The sequence below is a fragment of the Cryptomeria japonica genome, chromosome 2 (assembly GCF_030272615.1).
Source record: "Cryptomeria japonica chromosome 2, Sugi_1.0, whole genome shotgun sequence".
In the NCBI taxonomy this organism is placed as follows: domain Eukaryota; kingdom Viridiplantae; phylum Streptophyta; class Pinopsida; order Cupressales; family Cupressaceae; genus Cryptomeria; species Cryptomeria japonica.
The window spans coordinates 323,637,423-323,659,494 of record NC_081406.1 but is presented as its reverse complement, the minus strand read 5'-3'; positions in this window follow the sequence as shown (position 1 = coordinate 323,659,494).

Here is a 22,072-nt window from a genome sequence, read left to right as displayed (position 1 = left end):
TTACTAACAACCTATGAAATGAGAACAACCGATGGTGCATCCTCAAGAAAAGAGGCAGTGTTCAACTCCACCAAGAAGGGCAAAGAAGAGGTTTCTCATAAAGGATCCAGTGAAGACTCGGATGCAGAGGTAGCAAACTTTGTCAGAAAGCTCAAAAGAAGATCCGACAAGTATAAAGGAAAGTTACCACTCAAATGTTTCAATTGTGGTAAAAATGGACACTTTACTACAAAATGTCCTTATAATGAAATCGGTGGAGATGAGTCAAGAAGTTTTAGAAGATTTGTTGGTAAAGACAAAGAAAGAAATGTCTACCAACAAGGAAGAAGAGGCTACCATAAGCAGAACAACCTATACACTATTGAGGATGATGCCATAGATGAAGAAAGTACATCAGAAGATGACTACCATGAGAATGACAGAGAAGTTAATCTATTTATGGCACATGATGAGCCGGTTGGTGAAGATGAGAAAGAAGAAGACATTGAGGCCAAAGTGGATCTAGAAGGTGAGCTCATAAGTGCTCTTGAGGAGCTGAGTAAAACAAGAAGATAACTCAAGAAGTTCAAGATTGCTGCAATAGATGAACAAGGTCTCTTGAAGAAATCCCTGGATGAGTCCAATCAGGTTGTATCTAACTTAAAACTCCAGCTGGAAGAAGACAAGAGGATATGTGAAGTTACATCCTCTTATCTGATGAAGAAGGAAAAGGAGCATCAAGATCTGGAAGCATAAATAGTAAATCTCATAAAGGAGCTTGAAAAAAGTAAGGAAGAAATGAAAGAAAGAAGCAAATATGAAGGCAACCCCAAAGCCTTAGACAAGACGTTGAGCAAACATAAGCCATCTAAAGATATCAGTGGATTAGGATTTGAAGAAGGAAAAAGTTCAAACACCAGAGATACATTCGGTAAGGAGATACAAATCACTTCTTCAAATGAAGGTGAAGAGAAGAAGACATTCACGGTAAGCAAGGATACCAGTTAGAAGACGTATGCAGATGTTGTTAGAAACCGCCACACAAACCGGTATACACAATCAATGAATTGGAGGCCACACTCAATGTGTCGACATGCAGATCCAAGGAGAAATGCAAGAGTTGATCATGAAGGATTCACCAGAGTCAGCAACATGAAAGGAAGACCCCTAGTGAGGTAGTCCTTTGCAGGACCAAGGCAACTTAACCGGTATGTTCCAAAATTTCATGGTTATTGTTACCGGTGTAACAAATTTGGATATAGAATAGCTGACTGTAGATTAACCAATAAGCCCACTATGAGTTATGAAAGTAGAAATCTATTTAATGCACTACAGGATATGAATGTTGTCTATTATCAGTGCAATGGATTTGGTCATAGGATTTTTGAATGTAGGAAGAATAAAATGGTGTCCTACAATAGTTTAGAAGATTCATCTTTAAATGAAAATGTGAAATGCTATAACTGTCAAGAGTTTGGACATATAGAAAAGTTTTATAAAAATAGGAAAATCAAGCAGAAGAGGACAAATCCTGATCAAGAACCGGTAGTTAAACCAGAGCACAAAATAGCAGCTAACAAGAAGAAGGAAACCAAACCAGTATGGGTTGAGAAATAAAAGGACAAGGCAAAATCAAGTCTGATAGTGTAGACCACCCTACATGCTGAAAGGAAAAATCTATGGGTTGTAGATAGTCACTGTTCCAACCACATGATTGGTGATAAAAAGAAATTTATCAAGCTTGAAGATTGGAATGGTGGTTCAGTAAGATTCAGAGACAACTCATCCATCAAAATAAAGGCAAAAGGTACTCTAAATATTGATAGAAAACTGAAGGAACGTGATGTGTATTATGTGGAAGGCCTAAAACACAACCTATTGAGTGTGACTCAGATGTGTGACAAAGGTTACAAATTCACCTTTGATTCTACCAACTACCAGATAAAGAAAGAGAGTACCAGTCAGACTATAGCCGAAGGAAAGAGGACATATGGTAATGTATACAATCTGAAAGAATATTTTGAATCCTAATGTATGTTGGGACAAGTGGATGAAAGTTGGTTGTGGCACAAAAGATTAGGTCACATAAATTTTGATAACTTAGTTGCAGTAAGCAAAAAGGGGTGTGTAAGAAATATTCCACCCATCATCAAACCGGTAAGCACATTTTGTGATGAATGTGTGAAAGGGAAGCAGAATAAGGTGAGATTCAGAATAATAGAACACAACACCTCAAAACCACTTGAAATTGTACATACAAATCTGTGTGGTCAAACTAGGAAAAGAGCTCTTGCTGGTGAAAGATATTTTTTGCTCTTCATTGATGACTATTCAAGAATGACATGGGTCACTTTCCTGCAAGATAAATCAAAAGTATTTGACAGATTCAAGATCTTTAGGAAGATGGTGGAGAAGGAAAGTGGGTGCAAACTAAAATGTCTAAGATCAGACCGGGTTGGAGAGTTCACATCAAATGAGTTTGAAGATTACTATGAAAGATATAGAATTAAAAGGCAATACTCATCCCCTAGGACTCCACAACAAAATGGTGTGGTAGAAAGGAAGAACATGATAGTCAAGGAGATGGCCATAACCATGTTAAATGAGGCCAGTCTGCTAGACACATATTGGAAGGAATGTGTTCATACTGCTGCATATACCTTGAACCGGGTTCAACTAAAAACAAATAGCAAAATGACACCTTATGAGTTGTGGTATGACTAGAAACCATCAATCAAATACTTCAAGATATTTGGAAGCAAGTGTTTTATCAAGAGAGATATGGATGGTCTAGATAGTTTTGATTCTAGGAGTGATGAAGGACTCTTCCTTGGTTACTCATCTAACAACAAGGCCTATAAATGCTACAACAAAATACTAAGAAGAGTCATTGAGAGTGTGAATGTAAGAGTTGATGAGGATAAACACAAAGGAAGTCAATCACAGGTAAACCGGTATGATGATTCTAGTGATGAAGGTGAGGAAGCTCAGTCTGACAATGAACTGAAAAAAGGATCCAAAAAGGGTCCTAACAAGTATGTGTAGATGAACCACCCAGAAGAGCAAATTTTAGGTAAAAAGAGTGATGGTGTGCAGACTAGGAGAAGACTTGCCCGAAATCATGAACAAGTCAATTTCTGCCTCATGACTAAAGTAGAACCTAAAACATTCAATGAGGCCAACAAAAGACAAGAATGGATGGATGCCATGGAAGAAGAACTACAACAAATTGAGAAGAACAGAACTTGGGAATTAGTCCCTAGACTGGAAGACAAGAACATCATTGGCACCAAATGGGTCTACCAGAATAAGATGAATCAAGAAGGTAAAATTGTTAGGCATAAAGACAGACTTGTGTGCAAAGGTTACTCTCAAGTAGAGGGCATTGATGTTGAAGAAACATTTGCACCGATAGATAGATTAGAAGCAATTAGAATGTTTCTAGCCTTTTTTGCCTACAAGGGTTATAAAGTATATCAAATGGATGTAAAATTTGCCTTCCTAAATGAAAATTGGAAGAATAAGTGTATATGGAGCAACCAGAAGGGTTTCTCCTACATGATAATGAAACCTTTGTGTGTCGGTTGAAGAAAGCCCTGTATGGTTTAAAGCAAGCTCCTAGAGCATGGTATTCAAGGGTAGATCGGTACCTGAAGGAGCAAGGATTTAAAAAGGGGGGCGTTGAAAACAATTTATACATAAAGAAAGATGGAAACCACATGATCATTGTGGTTGTGTATGTAGATAACATTATTTTTGGAGGCAATAAGGAGACCCTTTGCAAAGAATTTGTTGATCAGATGCAATTAGAATTTGAGATGTCAATGCTTGGAGAAATGACATACTTCCTTGGTTTGTAGATATCATAGCAAGATAAGGGAATATTTATCTCACAAACCAAGTATACTAAGGATATGTTGAAGAAATTTTAAATGGAGGACTGCAAAGCGGTAAGTACCCCCATGGTGATCAGAAGCAAATTAAGAAAGAATGACGAATCACTGGTGGTGGATTAGACATTGTATAGATCCATGATAGGAATTTTATTGTATCTTATTGCTTCTAGACCAGACATAGTGTAGACAGTGTGCATGGTGGATAGATTTCAAACTGCACCTAAGCAGTCACATATGAATGTGGTTAGCAGAATTTTTAGCTACTTGCAAGGAACACTTAGTTGTGGTTTGTGGTATCCTAGACAAGGGGAATTCATCTTGGAAGCATACACTAATGTTGATTGGGCGGGTTGTATTAATGACTGGAAGAGCACAAGTGGTGGTGCATTCTTCCTAAGTGACCCATTGGTCTCATGGCATAGCAAGAAGAAGGATTCAAACTCCCTATCAACTGCTGAAGCAGAATACATTATTGTTGCTACATGTTTCTCTTAGGTACTTTGGATGAAGCAAACCCTCAAGGACATACAAGTGGACATCACTGATCCTATTCTCATCTGGTGTGATAATTCAAGTGCCATCAACATATCAAAGAATCCGGTGATGCTTTCCAGGACAAAGCATATAGCCATCAAGTATCATTTCCTCAGAGAGAAGGTTGAAGGACAAGAAGTAAAGATGGACTATGTCCCTATAGGAGAACAAGTGGCAGATATTTCCACCAAACCATTATCGGTAAAAACTTTTGAGTACTTAAGACACAAGTTGGGAGTTGTGTCACCTGCCTTATGAACTTAAGTTAGTAAGGAATTATATGGTTCTAGGGGAGTTCATAGCATCATCTATAACTCTTGAACCACATGCTGATAATAGAGATAGTTAAATGCTATATGTCTTAGTGTCGACTATAATCACTAGTATCAGTCTAAGGGGGAGATAGGTATAAATCAAAGGTAGAGTATATAGTACCCTTTGTCATTGTGTCAAAGGGGGATAAATCTACCAATATGAAGTATTGCAGCAAGTTGACATCAATGTCAAAGGGGGAGATTATTGGCATAATTTGTCATTGATGTCAACCAGCTTGGCATGGTCACCGATGTGTAAGAAGTGGTGACCGAAATAAGAAAAGTAAGACACATGATGTCAATCCATATGTGAGTAAGTAGGCAGAAGGAAGGTTACTGGTACACATGAATTGTGTCATCTACCAGTAAAGTAGGCTTACCGGTGTTCAACCCAACAATAAGAATAATAACTCTAGTTGAAGTCTCAACCCAAAGTTTGGACATTCACTCTATGAAGTTACTATCTCCATAGCTAGTGTTCATTTGATTGTCAACCCAGGGACGTAATACTTGAAATGGGTCTACACTATATATGCACTAAGTTCCTGCGATAGCTACCCTGGATTATTGCAACAACTAACATCTATGTGGGAAAGGTAAGTAAGAATTGAAACAATTGAAAGGCTACAGGAAAAAATCTGCATTAACATAAATTCATTCAAGAAATACCAGCTAAGTCCAATGCTGCCAAACATGAATTACTCTGTTTGATTTGGCTGTAGGAACAATCAATGGATTTGTTTCCAATAGTTGTAGGAACAATCAATGCAAGAATGTCTACTACAGCTAAAGAAGAAAACTAATTTTAACAAAGGCACATGAACACTCACCAAGTGGGCCCCCTTGGATGAGTGCTTCCAGGCTTCCAAAACAATTCTAAGTGCTCAAAAGAACATATCTTTATTCATTGTTCCTCAAAATTCATTACATGATTTAGAATCAAAAGAAACTCAAAACACTTGTAACTTTATTTCTAAATCCTCTGCTTTGTTTCTTCTCTTTTATTTCTAACCTACGAAAAAAGATAAAGAAACTTATTTAAAAGAAAACAACTACTTCCTACAACACATATCATGCCGATGAGAAGAGGTGGATAATTATTCAAGAAAGGAAACAGTCAGAGTTAAGTCACTGATAATGTGGATCTAAACCGAACCACAATCATAACATAGCATGGCGGTATTTACAACACTAATACCCACTTAAGTAAGACATCAGTAAGTATTGCATGCCTACTTTTCCTCTGTTGTTTCTTATGCTCATCAACTTTTCCACTGATATGATCTTTCAGTCACCTCCTTAAATATGTCTTTCTGCAATTGGCGTGACATGAGAGCTTTCACAACAACATCATTTTATTCCTGCAATTCAAAAGAAATAACATACAAGCACATACACATCTATTTTAATTAATCAAAATATCTATTAATTTCACACATGATATTGCCTAAGACAGTCCGCATGGCAACAAGAATCAATAACATGGCTGCAGGAACAACTAGCAACGACAAAACATAATTTAATAGGCTCAGGTTAACATCTAAAATGCACATAGTCAACTTTTAATACATCAACACTATTCCATCATATAAATCAAAATATGATAAAAACTTAAGAGTTTTGGGGGAAAAAATATGCTAATGTATCAACTCATCATGTCCCCCAACTTAAGGTCTTGTTGATCCTCCAGCAAGAGGAAAATTCTTGATTCTGGCACTAACCCTTAAGTCACCAACGGTTCCTTGACCTGTTCCTCCTAAAGATAAACTCCAATAAAACCCCTTCATCTTCTCTAGCCTGGACCATCTGGCCTCTTCTGTAAGTGCTTCATAGGGCTTATCTATAACCTTACATCCCAACAATGGCCACATAAGGATAGAGGGCTGAAAGATCAAAGGTGACCAATTATGATTTTTCATCCTGCCCAGTTGGATATATTTAGGGGCTCTTTCTATAGTTGCATGAAAATTTGGTTGTGAATGAGGTTCTCCTTGTTTCAATTCTTCTGGAAAATTATTCCAACGCTAAGTTAGGCAGTCAATTGCAGCTACACTTTCATTCTGAATTAAGTGTTCATATGCTTGAAATATTTCTTCCCTCATTGACAATACTTGGCCCCTTACATTTGGCCTTGCCAATAGCTTCTGCCAATCATAATAAAGAACCCTTGGGTCTTTTGCTTCCTTCCTTAGTGGTAATGGACAATCAAATTCAATATTATTATGAGTTTTGGCCTGTGTTCCCATGTTGATCTCATTCTAAATCTATTTTTCTAGAAGGGATACCCTTCCGGTTCCCTTCTTGTCCACCATTAGAGGTCCATCTGTGGGGCGTGTAAATTTTGCTCTGGCACTTCTAGCATCCTTTGATTCAGGAAACAGTTCTCCCTCCTGTATCAACCTCGTAACCTCAGCTATTCACTGCTCTATAGCAATGACCCTTAATCCTTTAACAATAGCCTCCCCTTGGTTGAATGAATGCATAAACTCAGAGGTAATTTCCTCATTATAATATGTTATTTTAAAAAGGTAGACAATCCAACCATGTAGCCAGAAATAATGCTCACAAAGAGAATCCTATAGCAATGCATCATGGATTATTGGTTCATGGCAGATAGGATCTCCACCCATGTCTCACTCTGTTAATGTAACAATTTCTGTAGCTGAGAACGAAGAATTGAAATACTTTATAGACTCAAAATATTTGATGAAAATTTCTTACCTACTTCCAGTTTTGGTAGCATAATTCATTACTTTCTCATGCCAAAGAATATCTCATTAAAATAATGATGTCAAGCAATCAAATCAAGGTACCGAAAAGGATAAATAATTACTAATTTTGGAAATCAGACCATAAAACACCCCCCCCCACCAACTAATTTTGGCATGTGTCCACACATGCGGAAGGGATTTAGGGAAGTGTACGCGGATTTAGCAAAGGCAATAATCATAATGAAATCATAAATGCCTAATTAAAAAAATATATATGTACATACCTGCAATCTTGTGAAAAGAATGGCGAAATGAAATGATTTGACATGAATGAAATGACAGATAAAGAAATGAGATGGGATGATGTGGATGGAAAATTTATTTATGGAAAATAATATTTCCATAAGACATGGAAATATTGTTATGAAATGACACTTGGAGAATTATGAAGTGGTAGGTAGGTTCTCTGCACCGTACCCCAAATACTTTCTTCTATTGCAGTAGGAACTTGCCCATTTGTTGTAGGAACCTATATTTGATCTTTCTTGGTTAATTGTTGCATGAACTGCTCTTTGGTGGCAAGCTTATGATAAAGACGCAATCTATGACCATTTACTAAAAGCTTAAACCAGATTGGGTCAATTGTGGTCAAAAGAACAACTCCATTGTTGAAAACTTCCTCTATCTCATATGGGCCTAACCATCTGGTTTGCAGCTTTCCCATAGTATCTTTATATCTTGAGTCATATAACAATGCCCAGTCACCTGCTTTGAACTTTTTCTCTTTGATGTATTTATCATGCCACTTGGCTCTATGATTTTGAATCAGTTCGGTCAGTTGGACAACCATTTTTCTCCAATCATCCAAAGCATTCAATTTTTGAATATGGTCTCTTTGTGCTTCAGAAAGTGTCATATTTAATTGTAAAGCTGTCCTTAGAGTTTTATGTTCAAACTCAATAGGCATCATTGCTGATTTTCCATACACCATCTCAAAAGGTGTAAAACTAATTGATGTCTTCCAGGTTGTTCTATATGCCCAAATTGCTTCTGAAAGTCTGTGAGACCAGTCTTTTTTATGAACAACCACTATCTTGGTAAGAATAGCCTCTAACTCTATATTTTTGACCTCTACTTGTCCATTGGCTTGTGGATGATATGGGGTAGATTTTTTGTGCCTTATATTGTATTCATTGACCAAGGCTGCAATCAATGTAGAAGTAAAGTGTGGTCCTTGGTCTGATACAATTTCCCTTGGTACTCCATATCTTGTAAATATCTCCTCATAAAGGAACTCAGCCACCTTATTATCTCTTGCATGTGTCATGGCTCGAGCTTCCACCCATTTGGTTACAAAATTAGTACATACCAGAATGTAAGATTTTCCATCAGAAGGGGGATCAATTGAGCCAACAAAATCTAATCCCCATTTATCAAATGGTGCAACTAATATTTGTGAGTATAATGGCATCTCATCAGATTTAGTAGGTCTCCCCATGCACTGGCATCTGTCACATTTCCTTGTATATTGTGTTGCATCTTTATATAATGTTGGCCAATAATATCTAGTGTTTAGTATTTTGAGTGTTGTCCTCTTAGCAGCAAAACGTCCTCCACATGGTTCATCATGACATGCATGTGGGATATCATATGTTTAATCTTCTCTTACACATCTTCTCATGAATTGGTCAAGTCTAGTATAAAACAAACAATCAACAATCCATGAGAAGTTAAAGATTTTCTCAACTAGAAACCTTCTTTTTTTAGGAGAGAAATGAACTCGCATTTTAGCAGCAACTAAATAATTGGCAATATCAACATACCAAGGAGTGTGGGCTTTTATAAGGAATAAATGTTCATCTAGAAAAGCATCATCTATGGTTGTAGGATCTTCCTGCAACTGAAGCCTTGAAAGATAATCTGCAACCACATTGGACTTTCCTATTTTATCAACAATTGTGATATCAAATTCCTACATCAACAGTAACTAGCGAGCTAATCTACCAGTAATTGAAGGCTTATTCATGAGATATCTGATTGCAGTATGATCAGTGTGCACAAATATTGGATATCCTGTTATATAGTGCCTGAATTTGTTGAGTGCATATATAACTGCTAACATTTCTTTTTTAGTGACTGTGTAATTTAACTCAGGCCCCTGCAGGTTCTTGCTGATATAATATATTGCACTCTCCAAGTTATCAACCTTCTATCCTAAGACTACCCCTATTGCATAATCAGATGCATCTGTATGAACTTGAAATGGCAATGACCAGTTCAGACCTTTAAGAACTGGTGCTTTGGTCAAATCGTGCTTGAGCTTTAAGAAAGATTCATTGCATGATGATGTACATTTAAATTCTATATCCTTGGTCATAACATAATATAAGGGACTTGAAATTTTGTTGAAATATTTGATAAACCTTCTATAATATCCAATATGACCAAGAAAACTTCTGACATCTTTCTGCTTTACCGATGCAGTGATATTTTGAATAACTTCAATTTTTGGTGGTTCAACCTGTATTCCTTTTATAGAGATATGATGAACAAGGACTATACCTTCCTGCATCATCATGAAGCACTTTTCACTATTCAATGATAAATTATAGTCTTCACACCATTGCAAAACCTTCTTCAGGTTCTCTAATGCTTCTTCAAATTCTGAACCATAAGTTGTAAAATCATCCATATAAATTTCCATGTTGTCTTGGGAAATATCTGAAAATATGCTTATCACTGCTCTTTGAAAAGTAGTTGGAGCATTACATAATCCAAAAGGAAGAACATAATATGCATATGTTCCCCAAGGACAAGTAAACGTAGTCTTTTCTTGATCCTCTGGGGCAATTTGAATCTAGTTGTAGCAACTAAATCCATCAAGAAATGAGAAGTATCTCTTGTCAGCCAAAGAGTCTAATACCTGATCCACAAATGGCAATGAAAAATGATCTTTTCTGGTTGCTAAGTTCAAGGTTCTATAATCAACACATACCCTCCATTTTCCTCCTTTCTTAGGAACTATTACCAAAGGTGATACCCATTGACTGTCAGAAATAGGATAGATAAATCCAGCATTCAACAACTTCTGCAATTCCTCCTTAACTATTTCTTTTAATGCAGGATTGATTCTTCTTTGTGGTTGTCTAAGTGGTCTACAGTCTTCTTTTATGTAGATACAGTGGGTAAACTATTGTACCAATTCTATGCATATCCTTGTAATCCCATGCAAAAGCATGTTTATGACATTTGAGAAAATCCACAAGTGCCACTATTTGAGCTTCCGCAAGATTACTGTTGGTATTCAAATATTTATTTGAATCAACTTCTATTTTGACAGTAAGATCAATTTGGAATATATCAGAAAAATGAGAAGTATAGACTTCCTGCGAGAATAGAGTATGCAATATATAAGTGGCTGCAGGAAAGTCCGAGTCTATAGTATTTGGTACTAACTCCTGCAATTGTTGCTCTTGTCTTAACTCATTTGTCATAATTTTATAAAGAATTGAGTCTTCATCATGAAATTTCATGAATGGTCCTCTATTAATCATCATAAGGTGATTGACAGAGTCAACTCCTTCAAATTCTTCTCCCAAATTAGGCCAAACGACCTGTTGTTGAACAAATTGGGGCTGAGCAGGAGAATACAAAGCTAATATTTTGGTAGAGTTCCCATCTAAAATAGTCATATCCCCTAATCTACATCCAATATATGCATCAGCCGTAGCAAGCCAAGGTCTTCCCCAAATCACAGGATATCCTCCCAATGTGGCCTTTGGAGACAAGATCATAAAGTCTGCAGGATATTCCCAAGAATCCAAAGCAACAACCACATCTTCAATCATACCATTAGGTCGAACTGTAGAACTATCAGCAAGCTGTAGGGTTGTAGGTGTAGGTCTGAGACTAGTGATTACAAGCCATTGCATTATTTCCCTTGTCATAACATTAATGGCTACCCCTAAATCGACCAAAATATTCTTTATCTGAGTGCCATTAATGACTATATTCACAACAAGACTACCAGGATAAACATACTTAGGAATTGAAACTTTTCCTAGCATAATATCTGGCAGTTGACCCATTACATGCACGGTTTGTGGATCTTTCTTCTTTCTGCCAGGTTTTTTTAAACATGCTTACCTAAGTGCCTTACTGTATATAGGAACATCCTTTATTGCTTATAACAATAGGATTTTAACACATACGTGTTTCAGTTGATCTATAATATCAAAACTTTGCTCTTGTTCTATAGGAACCTCTTTTTCTTTCAACCTCTAGGGAAATGGGGATAGTTGCTATTTTCGAGGTATTGTGACTATTGGACTAGAAATTTTGTGTTCTTTGGGTATTTCAGTTATAACTAGAGGGGATGGATTAGGTAGAGTTCTCCCAGATCTGAGGTGAATATCACTTATAGATAAAGAATAGGCTGGGTATTGATTAGGATGAGCTGAATAAACTTCTTGTTGTTTTCTGAGATTTACTATTGGGATTTGGCATTGCTTGAGTGGGAAACTGTGTAGGTTTAGGTGGAACAGTAGTGGTTGTAGGGGGAGGCATTATTGCAGGTGGTTGTGGTTGTTGACTAGGCTATTGATATCCAAAAGATTGATTAGTCCATGGTTGACTCCCGCTACATTGAGGAGTAGGTTGCCAATTTCCTTGAAATTGCTACCATTGTGCCTGAGGTGGAGACCAATTTCCTTGTGGCTGCTGCCACTATGGATTTTGACTAGCAAAATGTTGGCCTTGGCCTTGAGGACCATACCAGTTTGGATAACTACCAAAATTTTGAGCATATGGTGATTGCCATTGATTATTTGGTGCATAAGAATTCCCACTATAACCAGAAAAAGAAAGTGGATCCGGAGGCATACCTTGCCTTTGAAAATTTGGTCTTCTTTGAGAAACATAGAAAACTTGTTCATCATCACCTTGTATTGGCTTGAAGTCAGGAACCTCAAGATTTGCAACCATTTTACATCTGCAATCTCTTTTCCTTTGTCTACAATGAGGTCATAATTCTGCAAGAACTGCATCAGCTTCTTCATGCTTCTTCTTAGCTGAGAGTGTATCCAATTGAGTAGCCATATTTTTTATGATATCCTCCTTAAAATCCTTCAACAAATGGCTAAGTTCCATTCTAGAAACTCCGGTACTAGATGTTGATGAAGAAACTCCTGGCTTGAAATGCCTATTTTTTTAAGAAGTAGATCTGAAATACTTCTTACAAACTTGTCCTATGTCATTCCATGTGGATTATGTAATGTCACCTCCTCCCATAAGATCCAAAGCATCGGTGCATTCATCACTGATTCCCCTTAAAAATATCAGCTTGAGGGAATTTTCATTTAGAGTGCTATGCTTGGACTTTTTGACACTAAACAAAAACCTTTCCAGATAATCTTCAAGACTCTCATCTTCTTTCTGTGTCATTCTAAAAATGTGATCCCCATGGCGATCAGTGCCTCTACAATAATCCTTGTACTTTGCAAGAAACAATCATTTCATCTCTTCTGATGTAGTAATTGTGCTACTCCCCAAGCTCATAAACCATCTTAAAGATGATTCTTTCAAAGTGGCAGGAAATATTTTGAGTCTATGGGCATCTGTAGTATAATCAAAACTCCTACAGAGAACATCAAACTCAAACAGAAATGTGTTTGGATCCTCTGTCACTAATCCATATAATTTAGGGAGGGAAGAAGCCGAAATGTTCTTGAGATTAACATTATCATGTTGATCAGAGATAGGAAACTCAAATGTTGGATCCAAAGGTGGGGGTGGATTTCCTTGCATTGGACTTGTAGGGGGGATTACTGGATGAAATTCTTCTTCTAGAGGTCCAAAAAGGAAATGGAGGCTATTATCAGGAAATTCAGATTTTAGGGTGGTTCAAATTCTCTGGGGTTTGATAAAGTTCAACAAAAGGATTTATATCTGGGGAATCAATTTCTGCATGATTAGGATGACTGGGTAGAAATCTACCTAGAACATCTCTTCTTCGCCTGTGCATGCAGGTCCATAAAATCTTTTCAAACAATCAGGTCTATCAAAAAGAACAATTAACTAAAAACTAAAGAGATAATAACCATAATACGTTCTTAGTTTGACACCATCCTCGACAACAGTGCCAAAAATATTCAACCCAACAATAAGAATAATAACTCTAGTTGAAGTCTCAACCCTAAGTTTGGACATTCACTCTATGAAGTTACTATCTCCATAGATGGTGTTCATTTTATTGTCAACCCAGGGATGTAATACTTGAAATGGGTCTGCACTATATATGCATTAAGTCCATGCGATAGCTACCCTGCATTACTGCAACAATTAACATCTATGCGGGAAAGGTAAGTAAGAATTGAAACAATTGAAAGGCTATAGGAAAACCTCTGCATTAACATAAATTTATTCAAGAAATACTAGCTAAGTCCAATGTTGCCAAACAAGAATTACTCTATTTTATTTGGCTATAGGAATAATCAATGCAAGAATGTCTACTGCAGCTAAAGAAAACTAATTTTAACAAAGGCACAAGAACACTCACCAAGTGGGCCCCCTTGGATGAGTGCTTCCTATAGACACCCAAAATTGTCCAGTCTAATTAAATAAATATTTTATTTATTTAATTATCTAAGCTTAATTCTTCTATTAATTAAATAAATATTTATTTATTTAATTAATTCATTTATCCTCTTCTAGCCTTATTTCTCATTTAAATAAATACATTTATTTATTTAAATTATCCTTTTCCTAAATTAAATAAATATCTTATTTATTTAATTAATCTCACTTCTTCTATTAATTAAATAAATCTTTATTTATTTAATTAATTCATTAACCTTTTCTATCCATGACACATGTCATTCATCTCTTAATTCATACACTACCTACCCCTTTCATTATTTTATTATTTCTTTTACCTACCCTCTAATCATAGCCTACCTCCTTTTACACCTCTCAATCTTATCCCTCCATTTCATATAGTGTCTTCTATATAAGGAGATGCTTCCTTCATTATCAAACCCTAACTACCCGACTACTTGACTATACTACGCTTTTGAACATAGGTGATCCTACTTGCAACCACATTCCGTTCTTTGTTGAGCTCTTGTGCACATAAAATCTGAGAGCAAATATATCAAGCAAGATCAATGGAGATAGGAACAATGGAGATCCAAACCCTATTGGACATGTGATGGTATAATCTTTGTGATTTCATTTGATTTGCATTGTCTTAGGTAATCTTCATATGTTATGGTGGATCTTTGTTGTTGTTAGGCTAGGGTTTTGTGGTTGAATTCATTTAGCCTTTCAATATTATTATTATTGTTTATCCATTTTCACCATAAACACTTCTAGGCTTCCAAAACAATTCTAAGTGCTCAGAATAACATCTTTATTCATTGTTCCTCAAAAGTCATTACATGATTCAGAATCAAAAGAAACTCAAAACACTTGTAACTTTATTTCTAAATCCTCTGCTCTGTTTCTTCTCTTTTCTTTCTAACCTACAAAAAAAGATAAAGACCCTTATTTAAAAGAAAACAACTACTTATTGCAACATAGATCACGTCGATGAGAAGAGGCAGATAATTATTCAAGAAAGGAAACAATTAGAGTTAAGTCACTGATAATATGGATCTAAACCGAACCATAGTCATAACATAGCGTGGTGGTATTTACAACACTAATGCCCACTTGAGTAAGACATCAGTAAGTATTGTGCACCTACTTTTCCTCTGTCGTTCCTTACGCTCATTAACTTTTCCACCGATTCGATCTTTCAGTCACCTCCTTGAATATCTCTTTCTGCAATTGGCGTGATAGGAGAGCTTTCACAACAACATCATTTTATTCCTGCAATTCAAAAGAAAGAACATACAAGCACATACACATATATTTTAATTAATTAAAACATCTATTAATTTCACACATGATATTGCCTAAGACAATCCACATGGAAACAAGAATGAATAACATGGCTGCAGGAACAACTGGCAACGACGAAACATGATTTAATAGGCTCGGGTTAACATCTGAAATGCACATAGTCAACTTTTAATACATCATCACTATCCCATCATATAAATCAAATATGATAAAAACTTAAGAGTTTTGGGGATAAAAAATATGCTAATGTCTCAACTCATCAACCGGTAAGGCATGAACCGGTATGAAGGCTGGTTTTTTGTTTGTGATGAAGAGACATAATGATATAAATCACAACAACACCTGGTGAGAAGAACAAAAAGAATGGCATGAAGACATACTAGAAGGCAAGATGAATTGTTAGGAGGATATGTTGTCGGTAAGAGTGATTGTTTAGTTTGTTGGTTGTACCAGTAAGGTGAATTGAACCGGTAGTCAATCTTGGTCAACAAAGAATGTCAAACCGACATAGAAAACCAAGCAGAGGTGGATGTCGACCAAGATGACAGCTGGAAGCCAGGTGGTGATAAAGCACAGGTTGGTGAAGTGTGCATTGACGTAACAGTCAGTAAGCAGATCAACTTTTATGAAAAACCTGCAAGTCATGGAGGATGCCAGAAGATTGCGGCTCGAGGAAGACAAGCTGGCATGTGATTGAACTTATCATGCAAGAAGATTTGATCTTCGTACCCATTTGCTGAAGGAAAACCAAGCCATTAATAGCATATGACAGAGAAAAGATGGAAAAGCATGGTGCAGACTTCTAGTTTTAGAAAATGCACATTAGAATGTGAGGCATGTGTGGTGTTGATTGATAACATGAAGATCATCTCCCTGGAAAAGCAAAAAAAATCAAATCCAATATGGATCGATTTGGTGAAGGCAAAACCTAACACTACACTATTTGAATGCAGTTTTTGGCAGGAAAATTAGATGATAAATATGTGAGCTTGAGACAGAAATAAAAGATGCTTGATGTGAAGAATGAGAGAGAAGAGAGCTTTGTCAAGGAGAAAGATAATCTTCCTTATAATTTATTCTAATAAGGTTGCAGAGTGAGTGAGCAGGAAAACCGGTGAGAGGGTTTAACTGGTAGAGACAGAGTAACCGGTAAACTATTGCAGGTCTAATAGTTAAGCTAACCAGTGAGGTGTGATTGATCAAGAAGGCATCTGAGTGTGACATAGTGTGTTGTGAGGTTGAGAGAGAAAGAAGAGAGGCCAAGAGTAACCGGTGAGTGATCAAAGAGAGTAATCTGTTAACCGGTAGAAATCTATTGATCAAGTGTTGCAGAACTCATTTGTAACCAGATTGTATAACTGTATCAAAATTGTATTTCATTATACATCACCAAGTTGGATCTTGGTGCAGGGGTTGGTGCTCCTTGGGTTGGTGCCCTAAATCCTCGTAATTCATTGTTTCACTTGTGAGGCTGGATTGGAGCAGTAGACTCCACCAACATTTCTCACCGAGGTTTTTACCATATTGTATTTTCCTTGTACATATGGTGTTGTGGGTTGCATTTGTGTGTTTGCCTCTTTTGATATCCATATTTGTCTTACCGGTTTGATTATTTATTGCTTAGGGTTATAACCGGTATTCTAAGGTTGTTTTAAAAAGGAAAAGAATTTAGGAACCAATGATTCACCCCACTCTCAGTGGTACATTGTGTTCAACATCCTTGAGGTAGAGGATCGACCATATGGGATGAAATAATTATATATTTCTTTATGTGGTTGTGTGACTTCAGCCTCTTCCTTATACATTCTTTAGTTGATGATTCCTTCTAATTCACATATGTATTTCTAGCTAATGATTTCTTGGGGACATCACAGTCTCCCCCTCTTGAATTTTCTTGTCTTTGAGTTAATTTCCTTCCTCTTTGTCTTTTTTCTTGGATGAACCTGCACATAGATTAGTAGTACCAAACATGTAATCATATAAATCATAGAAATGATAAATTTTAGAGAAATTACTACCTAGTTTCTATTGCATATATTGCAATTTGGAGGGACTAGCTTCCTTGAGCCATTTGCCTAGCTTGAGAGAGACTAGCTTCCTTGATCCATTTCTATCCAACTTAGGAGGAACTAGCTTCTTTGAGCTATTGTCCAACTTGAGAGAGATTGGTTTCCTTAAGCCATCTCCTAACTTGAGAGGGACTGGCTTCCTTGAGCCATTATTCTTACTTAGGGTGTTGACTTCCTTGAGTCGAGCTGCCCATCTTTGGCTTCCTTGAGCCCTGATTCTTACTTAGGGTGTTGACTTCCTTGAGTCAAGCTATCCACATTTGGCTTCTTTGAGCCCTTATTCTTACTTACGGTGTTGACTTCCTTGAGTCAAGCTACCCATCTTTGGCTTCCTTGAACCCTTATTCTTACTTAGGATGTTGACTTCCTTGAGTCAAGTTGCCCACCTTTGGCTTCCTTGAGCCTTTATACTTAGAGAGGTTTGACCTTCTTTGTGTCATCCTACTCATCTAGGCAGGGTGTTGGCTTCCTTGATCCATGTCGCCCCCCTCATGGGCTTCCTTGAGCCTTTATACTTAGAGAGCATTGACCTCCATTCTCACTTCCCTCTTTCTTGGTTATTGTAACCGCATTGGTTTCCTCCTTAGAATGTCCCCTAAGGGATTTTCCTTAACTTAGTCCTAAGACAACAATTTTAGCTTAAAGTGGGAGTTGTAATATACATAATTTTATCATAACTAAATATATATAATTATACTATTTATCTTTAGAATTTAAAGAATAGTTCAAAGGATAGAACTTATCTTGATAAATTTCTCTAGGTTATATATTTGAAAATTATAACTTAATGTCATTAATTAATATTGCTCAACTAAACCTTCAGATTGGAGTAAAAAGATTCTTCACAAATGAGCTTTCATTTTTTCATTTCTTCCCTGCATTCTTTCTTCCTTTCAGTCTACTCAAAATTCTTTCACATGTCTGCTCAAAAATTATTCATGACTCCGACCATAGAATCTTTGATGGCATATGTGCAGAGCATGATGACATGATGATATTGTATTTTGTCATTGATGTCAATATGCTGAAGTATGAACCGGTATGGTGTAGCAAGCAAACTAGCAAGAGAACCGGTATGATGATGTAAACTAGTATTTGTGAAAAAGAGAAGCGGTATGTTTGTTCAAGGTGAACCGGTATGTTGGAGTGAGAACCAGTAAATGAAAGTTTTTGTATTGGGGTTTCATTTGGCATGACTACTGGTTGGTAGTCTCAGCTTCAGGGTTTCCGGTTGATGGATTCCAAGCTTGTGCAATTCAACTGATGACATCTTGTGATAGGTTAGCATTGTATGAAGACCATATAAGTGTTGCCATGCCAGCCTTGTGATCGTGAAGGATTTCCTTGAGGATCTTGCATGGAGATTGATACTATCTACCTCGGGAATACGTGAAGTCTCTGTAAATGGTGGAGAGCGCATGATGAGTTATCAGCTTCCCGAAGAAGAAAATAATGAACGTTGGAGAACATCTTGAGATCTATTCAAGACTGTTGTACTCGATGCAGTGTGATTAACAGTCAGGATTGAACCGATTGGATTATAAAACCTAAATGTTTAGGGTTTAGAGTTTATGCTACCAACCTATTAGTTTCCTATAAGGTCGATGATGTTTTTCATTTTGAAGTTGTTGGCAAATGGTATGTGTGTATCCCAGTGAGTGATACTTGATTCTTGCCAGACCAGAGAAGTGTGTTGATACCTGCAGAGTGTGATTGCAGAAGAAAATGAGCGTAAGTGGATCTGCCTTGGCATTGAGTGTTGTTAATGTATTTCTTGTTGACTTCTAACCATTTCAGCAGTTGGAAAATCCCTTAACCGGGTAGCTTTAATAGGGTGACTCAATTCAATAAGTTCTTCAAATCCTCTTGTGAGGTAACCTTTAATAGGGTTCTAACCTTTAACCGGGTATTTAGCCATCCCTTAACTGGGTGATCTCTAGTAGGATCGGTTCTTAGCAGAACCTATTGTAAAAGTCTCTAACCGGACTAGGCTCCTAATAGAGCGGACTTCAAAAGAGTTCAAGAACAACTTGTGGGTATTTATCCCCACCGTGGTTTTTCCCAGTTGGGTTTCCAAGTGAAAAATCAATGTGTCATGTGTGATGCCTTTCATGTGATGGTTTAGTGATTAATGTCAAACTGGTAAAATATGTTGAACTAAGCAGTCATTATATTTCTGATGATAGATTACTTGTTTATGCATAAGGGTGAAGTGGAAATGAGGTATTAGATTGTATGAAAAGCTAAGGGTTGCCGATTCATGTCTTTGACATTCTTACTGTAATTTACTGGTAGTAATCTAGTTTAGACTGGTGTTAGTGCTTGCCAGTCAAAGTGCACTGTGTGCAGTCAAATCGGTTGAAGAAAAGTGTTTTTGCCTGTAATGATTCACCCCCCCCTCTCAGTACCGGTTTGGTACTAATTTTTCATCATTTATTCATCAATTGGTATCAAAGCGTCCTCCAGGTCCTCTATGTTGTAAGCTTAACCGCTTGAGGAAAAGATCCTACTCTAATGATGAAGAGGGAAGGTCCAAAGTTCAACAGAGTCAACTTTAAAATATGGTAGGATAGAATGAAGATATACATGAAAAGCATGGGTGCTCAACACTGGAGCTATGTTGATAATGCTTATGTTATCCCTACTGGTACTCTCACCGATGATCAAAAGAGAGAGATTTAGGGGAATGGGCAAGTCATGGAAGCCCTAATCAACCGTCTATCTGACATTGAGTTTATTGATGTTCATGATAAAGATAATCCCAAAGAAGTATGTGATGCTCTTGAGAATATCTATGGTGTTGATGAGCATGTGAAACAAGCTAAGGAAGAGAGCCTTAGGGGAAAGTTTGAATACATGTGGATGGTTGAAGGAGAGACCATTCAACAATATGGAATAAGAATCAAAATTGTTGTTGGAGACATCAAGAGTGCAGGTGGTATAATAGATGATTCCACTATAGTTAGCAAAGTCTTGAGATCCTTATTACCGATCTATACAATAAGGGTTGCTGCTATTCAGGAGTTGAGGTCTATAGACAAGACAAAGGTATCCCTAGACTCAATCATTGCTAAGTTGACAGCTTATGAGCTAAATAATTATGATGACAGTATTCAAAAGACTGAATCAACCTTTAGAGCATTTGTTGCACCATCTAGAAAGGGCAAAGAAGCTAGTACCAGTGGTGAACCAAGACAAAGTAGAGAAATGGATGGTGAGGAGATCCTGATGGAATTTGAAGCTCTTCTTGCCAAGAGACTTCCTAAGGGAACCGGTAAATACAGAGGTAAGCTTCCTTTGAAATGATTTTCTTGCAATAGGATAGGACACATTGCTGTAAACTGTCCTAATGGTGATAATATGGACAAACTGGAAAGGTTCAAGAAGTTCAAAGGAGGAAACTGGAGAAACTGTTTTGTAGCAGTTGATGAAGGTGTCACTGATGAGGAATCAGAATATGAAGAAAGTGAAGACATTGTGTTTGTGGCAGTTAAGGAAGATGTGTCAGACAAGAAGGCTCTTATCTCTCGCTTTGATAATTCCAATGAGTTGATTATTGACAGTGGTTGTTCTCACCATATGACTGGTGACCAGAGTAAGTTTTTATCTCTGGAAGAGTTTGATGGTGGTGTGGTTCATTTTGGTAATGATGCACCGTGTATGGTAAAAGGCAGAGGGTCCATCTCTCTGAATGGAAAAAGTAGTGCTGGCAATGTGTATTGGGTAGAAGGTCTTAGACACAACCTTTTGAGTGTTGCCCAACTGAATGATAATGGACTCACTCTGGAATTCAGAAATGGAGTGTGTAAAATAAAAGGTAAGAGTGGTGAACTGATGGCCACTGGTATGCAGACCAAAGGTAACCTATTTCAACTGAATGCAAATATCAGTACATGTCTAATGGCTAAGTTTGATGATAGCTGGATATGACATAGAAGAATTTGTCATGTAAAATTTGATAATATTGTGAAGGCCAGTAAGATCAAGGCAGTTAGAGGATTGTTTATGCTAAGCAAACCGGAAAATCCTTTGTGCAGAGAGTGTCAACTGGGGAAAATGTCTTCCTCAACCTTCAAAGGTAAATCTTTTACTGCAGACAATTTACTTGATCTTGTGCATACTGATTTGTGTGGTCCTATGAAAACTAGGAGTGTGCAGGGAGATAGGTATTTTATGATTCTTACTAATGATTGCTCAAGAATGATGTGGGTCACATTCTTGAAGGACAAGTCTGAAGCCTTTGGAAAGTTCAAAGCCTTCAAAGCACTGGTTGAAAAAGAAAGCGGTAAGAGGATCAAGTGCCTAAGAATTGATCAAGGAGGAGAATTCACTTCCGGTGAATTCAAAAAGTACTGTGAAGAGAATGACATCAAGAGGCAACTGTCTACCCCCTGGACTCTAGAACAGAATGGCCTAGTAGAGAAAAATGACCAGACTGTAGTTGAAGCAGCCAGAACAATGTTGATCCAAGGAAAAGTTGCTCACACTTTTTGGAGAGAAGCGGTGAGCACTACAGTCTTCACAATGAACCGGGTACTCATCAAAAAGGGTAAGGATAAAACACCTTATGAGTACTGGACCGGTAAGACACCAGTGGTAAGCTACTTTAGAGTGTTTGGTAGCAAATGCTATATCAAGAGGAGTGAACATCAAAGCAAGTTTGATGC